Consider the following 14979-nt stretch of genomic DNA (forward strand, 5'->3'; position numbering starts at 1 on the left):
ATTTAGTTCCTCACAGGCCCATCACACCTTTAGGTAACCTGCCTGGCACCTGAGGTTATTTGAAGTTGACACCTAAAGGCTAGCAGTTAGTAAACCATGGACTGAGAGATGGTGTGACTAAGACATGTTAGGCAAAGCAACAATTGTGCTGATATCACCATTCTGCTCTTCATTTTGCACATGGGAAAAACTAATTTTGGAAGTAAGGAATTACAGTTAATTCAGTATCTAGAAACGCATGGCTCTTACATAACCTTCTATAATCTTCTCCCCTATATCGTCTTCCTTCCTACTTAGTTCATTCTGCACACACTGCCTGCTAATATTCCTAGAGCCTAACTATACTCATGTATGTATTGTTTATTCAGTCATTCTTTCTTTACTGGGTGAAAGACACCTTTTAGGCGCTAAGGAAACAAAAATGGATATGAAGCTCACAGTCTAATATTCCCTGAAGGGGATCAGACGTGAACATTAAAAGTAACAGGATTGTGATAGTTGGTAGGAACTGAGGGCTATGGAAACACAGAGGATGAAGGCTGTGACTGCCTGGGAAAGTGTTCCAAAGGTGACAACTGAGCTGACTCTGAGAAGGAGACACTCAGCTGATAATCAAGTCAGATAGGGTTACTCCGAGACAAAGGAGGGCAAGCCAAAGCCTGGGTTCAAGGGAAGGCTTGGGAGAGTCAAGAAACTGCAATTAGTTTGGTTTGACTGAATCACCAGGGAATAAGGAATGGAAAGAAAACAGATTCTCATTATTCATCCATTTAATGATTCATTTGATAAATTGTTTAATGACATGCTCTGTGCCAAACATTGAGGATACAATAGTGATTTATATAGTCAAATCAATTGTTGCACAAGGATCACAGTCTAATGAGAAATAGAGAAGAGTATATCAAGAGTAAATAGAGTGTATTAGGTGCTGTGATAAAGTAAATCGGCTTCCCTGGTGTCTTATTTTAAAAAAGGGCCGCGGCCACCCCAGCCTTCAGCAACCACCACCCTGACCAGCGGCCGTCAACATCGAGGCAGGACCCCCACCAGCAAAAAGGATACAACTCACCGAAGCCTCCGGTGATGGTTAGAATCTTTGAGCAATTAAGTAGTTTTTTTAAATAAGCTTTATTTTTATTTTTTATTTATTTATTTTTGGCTGCATTGTGTCTTCATTGCTGTGCGCGGGCTTTCTCTAGTTGTGGTGAGCGACGGCTACTCTTCACTGCGGTGTGCGGCCTTCTCATTGTGGTGGCTTCTCTTGTTGCGGAGCACGGGCTCTAGGCGTGTGGGCTCAGTAGTTGTGGCCCGCGGGCTCTAGAGCGCAGGCTCAGTAGTTGTGGTGCACGGTCTTAGTTGCTCTGCGGCATGTGGGATCTTCCCGGACCAGGGCTCGAATCCGTGTCCCCTGCATTGGCAGGCAGATTCTTAACCACTGCGCCATGAGAGAAGCCTGCAATTAAGTATTTTTAAATGAAGGTATGTACATTGTATTTTTAGACATAATGCTATTGCACACTTAATAGACTACAGTATAGTAAAAACATAACTTTCATATGCACTGGAAAACCAAAAAATTCATGTGACTTGCTTTATGGTGGTATTCGCTTTATTGTGGTGGCCTGAAACTGAACCCGCAATATCTCCAAGGTACATATAATTGAAAATATGCATTGAGAGATGGAGAGAGGTCAGTGCTAGACATATGGGTTTGGTAACCATTAGCACACATGTGGTAATTAAAAACATAAATGTACATTAGCTCAGAGTATCACTGTTCATTTCTAAAATGGTGAGCTCTCCATGCTGCTTACCAAAGCAATTCCTAACTCCTCCAAACGGCATTCAGACAAAACTGTGATGGTTCAGCACTACGGACAGTGGCAGGACTGCGTGCCCTTCCCTGCCCCCTCCTCACCCCACCCCCAATATTTTAGTTCTGTAAGATCAGGACTTCGTTATCTTTCCCAGCCTAGCTTTCTCTCTTTACTGCCTACCACTGCCCTGGCCCATATTATATGCTTAAGTCATCTTGTTCAAGCTTTTGTTTCTATCAGATGACAACCTGAGGCCCAAAGAGGCTAAACAGTTTGCTTAAAACCACATTCCTTGTTAGTGGATATCTTAGATCTGTTCTCAGTACATCATCTCTTCTCTCATTTTATTTGTTCCTATTTCTGGAAGGTTTTTTGAGTTCGTCTTCAAATTCATTGATTTGATTTGTGGCATTTTCCTATTTTGCTCTTTGCTGCTTTCATTGCTTTTTTTTTTTTTTACTTTTACAGCCCTATTCTTATTTCTAAAGCAATCGCTCCTAATTTCAAATAGTTCCCATTTTAAATTTATTTATTTATTTATTTATGGCTGTGTTGGTTCTTCATTTCTGTGCGAGGGCTTTCTCTAGTTGTGGCAAGTAGGGGCCACTCTTCATTGCGGTGCGCGGGCCTCTCATTATTGCGGCCTCTCTTGTCGTGGAGCACAGGCTCCAGACACGCAGGCTCAGTAATTGTGGCTCACGGGCTTAGTTGCTCCGCGGCATGTGGGATCCTCCCAGACCAGGGCTCGAACCCGTGTCCCCTGCATTGGCAGGCAGATTCTCAACCACTGCGCCACCAGGGAAGCCCCCCATTTTAAATATGTAATATTTTTTAAAGTGACAGCTTTATTGAGATGAAATTCACATATCATAAAATTCACTCTTTTAAAGTGTACAATCTGGTGGGCTTTACGATATTCATAGAGTTGTGCAATCTTTCCCACTGTCTAATTTCAGAACATTTTCATCATTCCCCAAAGAAACCCTATTTACTTACTAAAAATCACTTCCTATTTCCCCTACCTGCCACCCAGCCCCTGGCAACCACTGATCTGCTGTTTTTATGGATTTGTCTATGCTGGGACATTTTACATAAATAGAAGCATAAAATATGTGGTCTTTTGTGTCTGATTTTTTTCACTTAGCACGTTCTCAAGGTTCATCAATGTGGTGGTATGTATCAGTACTCCATTCTTTTATTGCTGAATAATATTTCCGTGTGTGTGTATAATTTTGTTTATCCATTTATCAGGTGATGGACATTTGTGTTACTTCCATTTTTTGGCTATTATGAATAATGCTGGTCTGAACATTTCTGTTTAGGGTATTGTGCAAACATATGTTTTTATTTCTCTTGGGTATATTTCATTTCTCTAGGAGTGGAATTTCTGGGTGATATGATAGCTCAATGTTCAACTTTTTGAGGTACTGGCAAACTGTTTTCCAAGATGGCAGTACCATTTTACACTCCAACCAGCAATGTATGAAAATTCTACTTACTCCACATCCTCACCAATACTTTGTACTGTTTGTCTTTTTTATTACAGCCATCCTACTGGGTGTGAAGTGGTATCTCATCATGGTTTCATTTTCCTAATAACTAATATTGTTGAGCATCTTTTCAGATACTTATTGACCATTTGTCTATCTTATCTGGAGAAATGTCTATTCAGATGATTTAAAAATTAATTATTTGTCTTTTTATTGTTTAGTTGTAAGAGTTCTGGATACAAATTCCTTACCAGTTATATGGTTTGCTAATACTTTCTCACATTCCCTGGGTTGCCCCTTCACTTTCTCCAGGTTTCTTTTGAAGCACAAAGTTTTTACTTTTGATGAAGTCCAATTTATCTGTTTTTGTCTTTTTTGTTTGTGCTTCTGGCATCAGATCTAAGAACCATTGCCTAATTCAAGGTCACAAATATTTGTGCCCATGTTTTAAGAATTTTATACTTTTAGCTTTTTTTAAAAAAATTAATTTATTTATCTTTTGGCTGCGTTGGGTCTTCTTTGCTGCGCGCAGGCTTTCTCTAGTTGTGGCGAGCGGGGGCTACTCCTCGTTGCGGAGCGCGGGCTCTAGGCACGTAGGCTTCAGTAGTTGTGGCACACGGGCTCAGTAGTTGTGGCACATGGGCTTAGTTGATCTGCGGCATGTGGGACCTTCCCAGACCAGGGCTCTCGAACCCGTGTCCCCTGCAATGGCAGGTGGATTCTTAACCACTGCGCCATCAGGGAAGTCCCTATACTTTTAGCTTTTACAATTAGGTCTATGATTTATTTTGTGCTGAATTTTGCATATAACGTGTATATGGTGTGATGTTCTTTTGCATCTTGTTGATAGCCCAGCATCTTTTCCTGGGTTTTAGAGTTTGCTAAAGTTTTTTGTTTGTTTTATTTGTATTATTAACTGTTCGTGGATGGGGTCATTTATATTTACAGCTCTGGTTAATCTCCTTTTATAGATTAAAACTGATGCTTTTAATCTAGAAGATGGTTCTTTCTGCTTGTTCATTTTTATGACTGTGTTCATCTCCATGGATGAAGTTCACAATTTTCAGAATTGTTTGAGGGTCCTATTCAAATATTAGGTGCAGACAATGGGAGAAGGGAAAAATTAAGATTTTTCACAGTTCTACTTTAATAAGTTGGATTCCAGGTATCTGCTGGAGTAGGGGAAGAGTTACAGCAAGAGGGGGCAGGGTCAGAGACTACCACTGTGTCACAGAATTCTTGTTTTCTTATGGCTCACCTCAGTATATGAAGGGTAAGCTGGGATGTCCTGGGATATTGCTCTTTGTGGACTCTAGCATTGAATGTTCTTCCTATAGATGTTGGTAGGATTGGTATTTGTCCCTCCCTAACTGCCCTATATCTCACATTTACCTCTAGACACAGAACACTTTAACAGAGAGCCCTTAAGGTTTATAGCAAGTGCCAATTCTTATTTCCCCCCTTTTTATACCCCTTTGGATATTCAATAGTAGTTAAAACATGTAAACTTAGATCAGTGTCTTGCATCAGAACCCTTCTTTCAGCTTCTGATTTGGATCTGCTCATTACTGATTATTCTTGGCTTCCATCTACTGACTCACATTAGTTCAGCTTCCTACTCTCATCACCCTGAATGGTTATTTTCTGTTTTTTGCTGGTGTTTCCTATACTTGTCCTGCCCTAGCCACCAGCCCCCTGACCTTGGTGACTGATTTATTTCTTGATGTTTTAGAGCAATAAACTGCAATTAGAGATCAGATTGTGCTTCTGCCAGAGGTCCCGAGTATTTCCACGTTGCCTCACCTTTCTTCATTCTTAGAGTGAACCCCAGTTACACCTGAGGTAACCAAGTCCTTGTAATGTATAAGCGCCTAACACACATAGGAGCTTCTGAAAGATTTTGAAGTACCTTATTCATCTTTATATTGCCAATGGCACTTAGCATCACGTATGTACACAGTAGGTGCTCAACAAATATTTAAAAATTCACTTGAATAATTAATAGAATAACATGTCAATTTCTTAGTAAATAAAAAACTTCTCTAATTCTAACAGCTTGAAGATAGTTTTTTTTTTTAAATTTTATTTATTTATTTATTTTTGGCTGCGTTGGGTCTTCGTTGCTGCACGTGGGCTTTCTCTAGTTGCAGTGAGCAGGGGCTACTCTTGGTTGCGGTGCGTGGGCCTCTCATTGCGGTGGCTTCCCTTGTTGCGGAGCATGGGCTCTAGGCACACGGGCTTCAGTAATTGTGGCATGTGGGCTCAGTAGTTGTGGCTCGTGGGCTCTAGAGCGCAGGCTCAGTAGTTGTGGCACATGGGCTTAGTTGCTCCACGGCATGTGGGATCTTCCTGGATCAGGGCTTGAACCCGTGCCCCCTGCATTGGCAGGTGGATTCCCAACCACTGCGTCACCAGGGAAGCCCCTGAAGATAGTTTTTCATCCTTACATTTATTTTGATGGTGGATTTGAAATGGTACAAATGGATATCAGTACTTTTTAAACAATACCTTCCTAGAGATAGTTTAGAGTAGAGAAATACCATAGTCTCAATAAGTTTTAACAATGAAAGAGTTGACAGATCAGTGGTGTAATTATACTTTTATCTCCATTGTACTAATTGAAATTAGTACTTTTATTATTAATAGTAGTTTAAAATATATATATATTCTCAATTCAGTTCCGAAAAGGATTTAAGGTAGTTGACATAAACATATACAGTATAACAATACCTAATGTAATAACAATAGTAAGTTATAAGGAAAGCAAAGAGAGAGAAAATGGGTGTAGGAAAAAAAGATAAAACCAGGAGAGAGGTTAGTAAACAAAATGTGTGCTGCAAGGTCACCTACATGTACTTGCTTGTGGAAGGCTACATATTTGGTTCTGACTTTTGCAAGCAGTATCAAGAGGGCTCACAACCAGTTACAGAACAAGTGTCCATAGATTCAAACAAATTGCTTGGGATAAATACAATTTCTCCAGTTACTGAAACCATAAGGTCGTCACAAAGACGACACTGTAAGTTATAATGATCACCATCCTTATAGTCAACACAGCACACTTTTGTAGAAGTCATTTCTCAGTATAGGCTAGGAACACAGAGTTCTTTACACAGAAGGTTCAGTAGACTAAATTTAAGTTGTGCAGTGCTTTTAGCACTGACAGTAACCCTGCTGGTTGTCCTAATGAGGAGAACACTTCCATGGTCAAGTTGAAATGGCATGATGCCTCTAATGCAGCTCAATAGCCTTGAAGAAATTTTCAGATCAGTGGGCATATTGTTGGATAAAATACGCCAAAAAAGTCAAAAGAGCAAGAGGTCTATGGTATTAGTCAGATTTCTGCTGCAGTAGTGCTGCGTAACAGCCAGCCACAAATTTTAGAGGCTTAAAACAGCAGATGCTTGGGGGTTTTTTGTTTTTTTTGTTTTTTTAATATTTCACTTTCACATTTTTCTTTTTTTTTTGAATTTTATTTTATTTCTTTTTTTATACAGCAGGTTCTTATTAGTTATCCGTTTTATACATATTAGTGTATATATGTCAATCCCAATCTCCTGTTTTTCTTGCTCAAGGTTTGGTCAGCTCCACATCTCCTCATTTTTGAGTCAGTGGCTAGCCAGTAGATTACAGAAGCAAAGAAGTGCTAAAGCCAAAGACAGGCATGTGTAAAGCCTCTGCTTGCATCACATCTGCTAACTTCAGTTGCCAAAGCAAGTCACATGGTCAAGCCCAATATGGTCAGTGGGGAAATATACTCTGCCTACTCTGGTGGGAGGTGCTGCAGAGCCACTTGACAGATGCCGTGTAATTCCACATCAGGGAGGGACAATCCAATTACCATCACCATAATTCTGTTTGCTATACCCCTTCACATTTCACTTCCCATTTCAGACCTCTAAGGATCATACAGCATTGGATTAGTAAGGAAATTTAAAGGTTGTCTAGTATGATCCTTTTTGTTTTAAATATGAATGATCTGGGGCACAGAGAGACTATAAGACTTGCCTATAAGTCAGTTCAAAGCTCTGCTATGTGAAACTAAATGTTGTACCGCTGACTTTCCTCTCTACATTCCACTTCCAAACCCCAGCTCTACGTGGAATTAAATGAGTTTAGTTCATGAGATAAATCTAGGATTAAGGACCTAAACTTCAGTCTCCAGAGATAAAAGCCTAGACTGGCTGCAGATGTAAAGAGTTTTGATAGTACACTGAAGGGAGACCTTAAATTCTAGGTTCTGACTTTAAAAAATTGTTTTCTCATAGGGTTTTTCTAATGAAAATATTTACAGAGTCTGAGTTGTTATTTAAAAATAGGTAATGTTTCCAGAAGGAAATGTTTAGTTTCTTTCCCAGTTGCTTTCCATTGTCTCCATGTTTTATCTGACAAAGAATCAAATGTAAGTAAGGGCAAGGGGGAGGGGAGGTAGACTGAATGGAAGATTGCCAGAGATGGAGGAAAGCTATAAGACAGGTCATGTTCAAGCTGACTTTTGTTTTTTAAGTTTCCCTAATGTCCTCCCTAAGGTAAATCACCAGTGGGTATGTGCTTGGCTTACTCCTCAAAAGCAGATCTGAGCTGGTAAGCACACTGAAATGCACTGGAGTCGGGTTTGTTTTGAGAGAAGGGAACAGCTGTTCCTCCGGAGTCCTCAGCAGACGTGGAGCGTATCCATTACCTCAGTGTTCCTACATGCATTGCTTACAGCCCTTTCTGTGTTCTGTTTACTGTGCCAATTTTGTTGGTCAGCGTGACCGGATATTACTTTTTTTTTAAAAAGAGATACTTAATAGTTAATATAGTATTTGTTATTAATGTCCTGTCCAAGTTTGAAAGTTTCTTTAACATTTCATGGTTGTACTTCTAGTTTGCTTACTTCTGTGAATCGACACTTCTAGCAAGAAACTTGACCCCTGTAGATGATATTATCTTGGAGGAATGTAGGGCTAGGCTAGAGAGTAGTTTTTCTGAGAATCAGTGATCTGACCACACATAAGAAACAAAGCCAGGTAAGAAGCAGCCATTCAACATGAAAAACAGAGCGATAATTTAGCTGTACAACATTAAAAAAGAGGCACAGGAAAAGATACAAAATATGCTTTAAAATAATTATTTCCTATCCTAATATTGTTCTGTTCCCTTTATTTTACCCTCGAACAGATGGTCCCCAAGTTTTCAAGTAGGATCCCATTTTTAAGATGAAAAAATTTCACAGAGCCCCACATAAAAGTAAAATTGTAGTTTTAGTAGAATTTGATTGAGACAGTACATTAGGACAAAGCACATTGTTATGAATTCAGTAATGCTTTTAATTAAAATCATGCTTTATTGAACAAAAGAGCATCTACATTCATTTGAAGAATAGGCATACATATCAATGCAAGCCAACTTATTCAGGGTACAGATATAAGCATACTTCATGAAAGTATGTGGGTCTCCCTGTAATAATTATAAAGATTGGCAGATGTCCATGGCTCATAGTTTGGCATCTAAACTTTGTTCTCCATTTTTATGCCTGTCAGTTTTGGAAGCTGTCCTATTTAATGACATCATTGGTCTCCCGTCTACACAGGCACTGCATATTCTTACTAGTTGGATTAATCAGGACATAAGAAAATGAACTGAGCCTTGTCTTTCTAAAAGAAGACTGGAGTTTAGGACCTTTTTTTGTGTGTTTTTCAATCTACTATATGTTTCCTTAAGGAAATCAGTATCTTTGAGATATGGATATATCTTTTACCTTTTGCAAAATTAAGGATGGGGGCTGGGGAGATACTTGTTCTGCCCAACTCAACAGATACTGTGAGGTTCAAATTAGATTATGTAGCACCTAATTATATAAGCAATCAATGATAGCTGGCCAGTCAGTATTTGAGTAGAATCTTCCCGTTTAGAACCTACTTCTTAGCTGTTGCAGTACTAGGAATGCGTAGTTCATCCAGAGTTACCTTGGCCTGGGTGACTGCCATGCTCCCCAGACTCACAGTGGCTTGTGGACAGAGCGCAGAAGGTCTGCACAGTGGACTCGGCTGAGAGCGGTGACTTAGTTTTAAGATTCACCGTGGCCTTTTCAGTGAATCATATAATCTCTGGGCCTCAGTTCCTTATGAATAGAGAAATGGACCAAAATCTCAAAGGTATTCACTTTTTGCAGTGGGGCTCTTTTTTTTTCCTAAATGAAATCTAATTGCAAAACTCCAATGTATAAACCAGACACAAAACAACACACAATTTTCACATGCAGTTTAAAACTTTCACTGTTTGCCATTGAGGCCCTAGGAGTACACCTTGAAAACCACTGATTTAGTTCACATTTAAGATCCAGCTCTAAATGAAGATGCCCGCTTATTAAAGTGAGAGATGTTCCTTCCCAAAGAATTGCTAGTGGTCATCTCCATGAGACATCTAGCCCTGATGGTCATGTCCACTCAGGAAATCAAACCTTAGATCAGAACTTTGAGCATAAAATTAATCAAAGCAAGTTCTCTATTTTTTTTCTTTTTTTGGCCGGGCTGTGTGTTGTGGGATTTTAGTTCCCTGACCAGGGATTGAACCCCGGGCCCTTGGCAGTGAAAGAGCTGAGTCCTAACCACTGGACCGCTATGGAATTCGCCACAAGTTCTCTATTCTTGAGGAATAGTTCTATCAATCAGTGATTGACCTAGCTTAATGCCCTTCTTCATGCTAATAATTTTTTTTTTTTCTCTAAAGAACTAGGCAGGGAAATCTAGAATCTCAGCACCATTCCCCACAGATCAGTGTTGGAAGAAACCTTACCCTTTAACTTGCCTTTTTATGTCTCCATGTAGATCTCCATACTCCTGACATGACTGTCCTCCTAACATTCAAAATATGCATCATAGACTCCAGGATGAGAACTTTTCAGGTCATCGTATGTTTGAACACACCTGAGCCAGACTCTGCCTTGTGCATTTCCTATGTTTGAGGGTTTGCTACCATTGGAGATAGAGTCATTTCTCTTTCCTCCAAGGAGTAATTCTTAGACATTCTGTTTATACACTGATGTGAAATACGACTCTCTATAGATTCAAACATCATCAAATGTGTAACTGTTTGATGAATGAGTCATATTACAGCATGCTCTAGACTACAAGTTCCCCATAAGATTCTGAGCTACTGCAGGATATGTTTCTGTTTGCTCAGCGCCTAACAGGACCTGAGGTACTAAGGACACTCGATAAATCTTGAATGACTGACTAAATGAATTAAGTGAATTTGTGGCAACTCATTAAGCAGGAAAAGACTGAATTACTTTATTATTTTCAAAAGCAGCAATTATAAAGTTTATAACTCAGTTTGTCACTGAACAAATCTAGTTTGTACCTTCAGACCCCAACAATGCGCCCCTGCATTGTCCCAGCTTCAGAAAACTTGAGTTTCTTTCTTTTTTTTTTTTTTTTGGCCGCGCTCCATGGCTTATGGGATCTTAGTTCCCCGACCAGGGATCGAACCTGCACCCTTGGCAGTGAAAACGTGGAGTCCTAACCACTGGACTGCCAGGGAATTTCCCAGAAAACTTGAGTTTCTAAACCACACTGATGCCATTTTCAGGGTGCAGATTGAACTGTCATCCAGTATCTGCCCCCATTTCCAGCCACTGAAAGAACTGCAGGAGCTAGAGCATGAGGCTGGCCGCTGATGAGGGAACCAAAGAGACTACCTGGGTTCTAATCCCGGCTTTTGTTTGCTATGTGACTTTGCTAAGTTACTTACTACCTCTGTATCTATGACATGGATATTAGTTAATGTGAGGATTTCATGAGTTGATGCACCTAAAGCTCTTGGAACAGAGCCAGGCATGTTGTAAACATTCAGTAAGTACTGACTTTCATATACTCATCCTGGTTTAGTGGAAGGAGCATAAGCTTTGAGTTAGTCAAGACAGGCTTTTAATTTATGCTCTGGCTGTTTTTCTTGTGTAATCATTTAATCTCACTTAACTTGTTTCATCTTGTGTAAAATGTGAATAATAACCTAGTGGTGGGGGGAAAATGCTATTTAAAACTACAGCAGACAACAGCCTTCAGATTCCTAAGACTCTAAATTTAGGAAAACACCTTGATGAGCCTACTTTGTATATGAAGGAGGAAGCCCCAGGCAGAGAACTAAATTGCTTTGCCTGATAAAGTAAGAATTTTGAGCATTCCAGAATTTGAGATGAAAGCACCGACCCCAGGAAGGAAAGAAGTCCAGCAAAAGAGCCAAAAACCTGGGGCTCTATTTGGGGCAAGAGACTTAATATTCAACGTTGACTTGTTACTTGGCACCGCAGTGGACCATTCCTTACCTTTTCACCAGAATATAAATAGATGTTTGTTGCACAAGCAATCATGTGTGGGTGATACTTTGGGAAGTGAAGAAATTGGGATGATGTGTTTGTGATATTGGGGAAGGCAGTACAGTAGAAGGGAATGAAAACACGTGAGGGATGTAGAGGTGAGATGAAGAAATTTGGCCTGGGTAGGGAAACAGAATGTGAGGTCAGGAAGAGAAACCTGAAAAAGTGGGGAAAACCAGCAGATTTCTCACCAGTGTGAGACAGCAATCAAGTACTTTTATTTTACACTGATCTTAAAAGATTTTAAAAATGAAAACAAACAAACAAACAAAAAACCCAAGAGTCAGTTAAAGAAACTAAGTACCCTGGCATTTGTGCTACACACTCACCAGGATTTTTATGACAATTAGTGTTAATGGATGTAGACTCCTAGCACAAAGTAATCATTCTATAAATGATAACTATCATCCATTCACCCTGTTAATTCATACATTATTCGGTGACTATTTATCAAACCCAAGGAAGCTGGGCAAAGAGCAGCTGGTATATGCTGGGGGCAGTGGAGCATACAGGTTCATTCATTTTACCTAACATCCCTCCTCCTACTCCCCACACCTCTACCCCTGGCCTCTGTCTTTCTGCACAAGAAAATACACTCCCTGAGCCTTCAGGAGGGCCAGGGCTGTGCCCCTCCGGGAGCATAGGCAGGCTTGTGTGATTAGAAAAGATTTTTCCTCTGTCATGTTCATGTAAGAGAATGCTTATACAATGAAAGTTTAAAACTTATTTCATTAATCAACTCAGCTAAGGTAAGAGGGACAAGCAGGGTTTTAAAAACATGGAGTTATTTTACCTATGATCCATTTTCCACTAAATGACTACCAAGATAGTTGGAACACAAGAGTAGGTAACGGCTTTGTTTTCCCAAGATGTAGTCATTGTGATTATTTTTAGATGAAAGATTTGAAGGCAGAAGCACAACTCATAATTATGTTGCTGTGATTCTATAACCAGTTGTTTTGTGGAATTAATTCAACCATGACAACTTTAAGGTCACCATACTTGCCAAAAAAAAACCCTGCGGATAAAAACTGAAAATAAAATATTCCATGACAAGAAGTGCTGTTTCCTACGATTATCTCACATCTTTCTACTTTCGAAGCTTGCACACCCTCCTCCCTTAGGCCCTTTCCTAGTTCTCAGCTCTTACCCTGCTCTACCAATTACTGAACCCCCAGACAGCCCCTCCTTCAGGAAGCATTCCTAAAGACCCCAGCCTGATGAGCGCCCCTTGCTCTGAACTACTGCACTGATTGTGGATGGTCTACAACCTTCCTTAGAACTCCTCATTCTCTCCCTTGAATTTTAGTTCATTTTCAAATATATCTCATTATTTCCAAAGCTAGGTTTTTACTATGTAACAATTTTGCATTACAAAAACAATATGTCAGAGATAAATATTATCAAAAATTTGTAAGAGAGAGGAAAGAAAAATATTCATAATCTCATCATCTTAACACTAATTCTGTACTCATCATTTTAGGGTGTTTTTTCCTAAACTTTTTTTCTGCTTATTTTTTTCACTGATTTAATTCCAGTGGTGATGCAATTTCATATTTTGACTTTTTTCAACTAATGTTACATCACCACCATTATGCCAATTGCTATAAGCCTTCATAAGTATTACTTTAAAGCCTGCATAATATTGACTGTTGTTAAAAGTTTAGATTGTTAATTACAGTCCACTATTATAAATGATACTGCAGTTGACATATTTATGCATATAGTTTTTTCAGCGTGTGTATTCATTGTGTACGTGCATGCGTATTTTGATATTTTTTTCTTAGGATAGTATCCCAAAGGAAGATTACTGAAACAAAGAGTATGATTATTTTTATGGTTTTAGAAACATATTGCCAAATTGGTTTCCAGAGTTGGACCAATTTATATCACCAGAAACATATGAGAATATCAGTTTCTCCAGATTTTCCCCAGAATTATTTTCTTAATTATTTAATCTTCATATAAACAAAATAAAATGATGTTAGTTCACTTTTAATTTTTTACTATGAATTATTTAAAACATACAGAAAAGTATGGAGAAAAATATTAATCCATAGCTCTGGTTTATCAAATCTTAACACATTTTCATATTTTTACTAGTTTTATAAAAATAAAGTATTATATACATGGTTGAAGTCTTTGTGTACCCCCTTCCCAATTTTACTCCTTAACCCCCCTCTACAGAGACAAATGGAATTGGATGTTTATCATTCCTTTGCATTTCCATTTCCATATCTTTTAACTGTTAAATCTTTGATTACTAATGAATTTAAACTCTTTCCTATGTCATAGCTCATAGGAAAGTTCTTAGGTCCTAGAGTCAGGTAGAACTGGCTTTGAATTCCTGCTCTGCTTCTCGCTCTCCATGTCTCTTTGGACCTCTCTGTGCCACGGTTTACTCATCTAGAAAATGGAGATATAACCATTCCTACTATTCTCTATGTTGTCATGAAGATTAAATGCTACAGTTCAGGCAAAATTCTTGGCACAGTGCTCGGCACTCAATACTACCTTTCATTATTGCTCTAGTTTCTCTTTTGGATTGCTTGCTCCTTGTCCTTCTTAAAAAGATTAGCTTACCTACAACTTGTGAAACACTTTATCAAACATGATCCTGTTTACTCCGCATGACAGCTTTATGAGGTAGTATTGCAGTGATCCCTTTCGATAAATGAGGAAACTGAGCTCGAAAGGTCCAGGGCCAGCAGGGAACAGAACTGTGTCTGTACTCGCATCTCTGGTAGCTGGCACCTTACATTGTGCACTTCTGTGCTGCAGTACCATCACCTCTGAAAGTTAACAAGCCGTTTCATGATATAATATTACTGGCCTATGAGGTAGTTTTAGCACTGTTCTTTAAGATAATCATTATAGATAGATCCCAGTTTCTTTCTCTATTTATAATTGTTTTCTTTTTCTATATTCTCTAAATATTCTATAAGAAATATTTATTGCTTCTATAAAACTAGATATACTTTTAAGTGCAACAAAAAACGTTACCAGTTATATAATATAATTATATTTACATTGTTAGAGATTTAAGATCTCTAAGTTTGGTATTACTTTTCTCTGCTTTTTTTTTAATAAGACAAAGTAAAGATCTTATGCAATTTCTGCGTCCAAATTTCAGTCCATGAATGCATTAATCCTAAGCCTTCTAACTAAAATAACCCCATAATGATCCTGAGTGTTTAACAGTTAGCTGCAGTAAGATTAAAATTTTATGACTTATAAAAATTTAATTTTAAAGGAAAAATAATGTCTTATTAAAATGTATTTATAAACTACATTTCATGAAACCTTATTT

General features: G+C 38.7%; 1 protein-coding gene and 1 long non-coding RNA gene across 9 annotated transcripts in view; one reads left to right on the plus strand and one right to left on the minus strand.

Moving 5' to 3' along the window:
- CEP85L (centrosomal protein 85 like) overlaps positions 1–14979 on the plus strand; it is a 273038-nt gene that overhangs the window by 87362 nt on the left and 170697 nt on the right. The gene's annotated exons all lie outside the window — the stretch shown is intronic.
- The window catches only part of LOC132375947 (uncharacterized), a 39223-nt gene that overhangs the window by 8321 nt on the left and 15923 nt on the right, over positions 1–14979 (minus strand). Inside the window, exon 2 of one of the 2 annotated variants that reach the window (XR_009506166.1) lies at positions 1070–1453. This is a non-coding gene — a long non-coding RNA (uncharacterized LOC132375947). Of the gene's footprint in view, positions 1–1069; positions 1454–14979 lie in introns of those variants that run through there. The other variant, XR_009506165.1, reaches the window with a different exon arrangement.

The sequence above is a fragment of the Balaenoptera ricei genome, chromosome 12, assembly GCF_028023285.1.
Source record: "Balaenoptera ricei isolate mBalRic1 chromosome 12, mBalRic1.hap2, whole genome shotgun sequence".
Taxonomy (NCBI): Eukaryota; Metazoa; Chordata; class Mammalia; order Artiodactyla; family Balaenopteridae; genus Balaenoptera; species Balaenoptera ricei.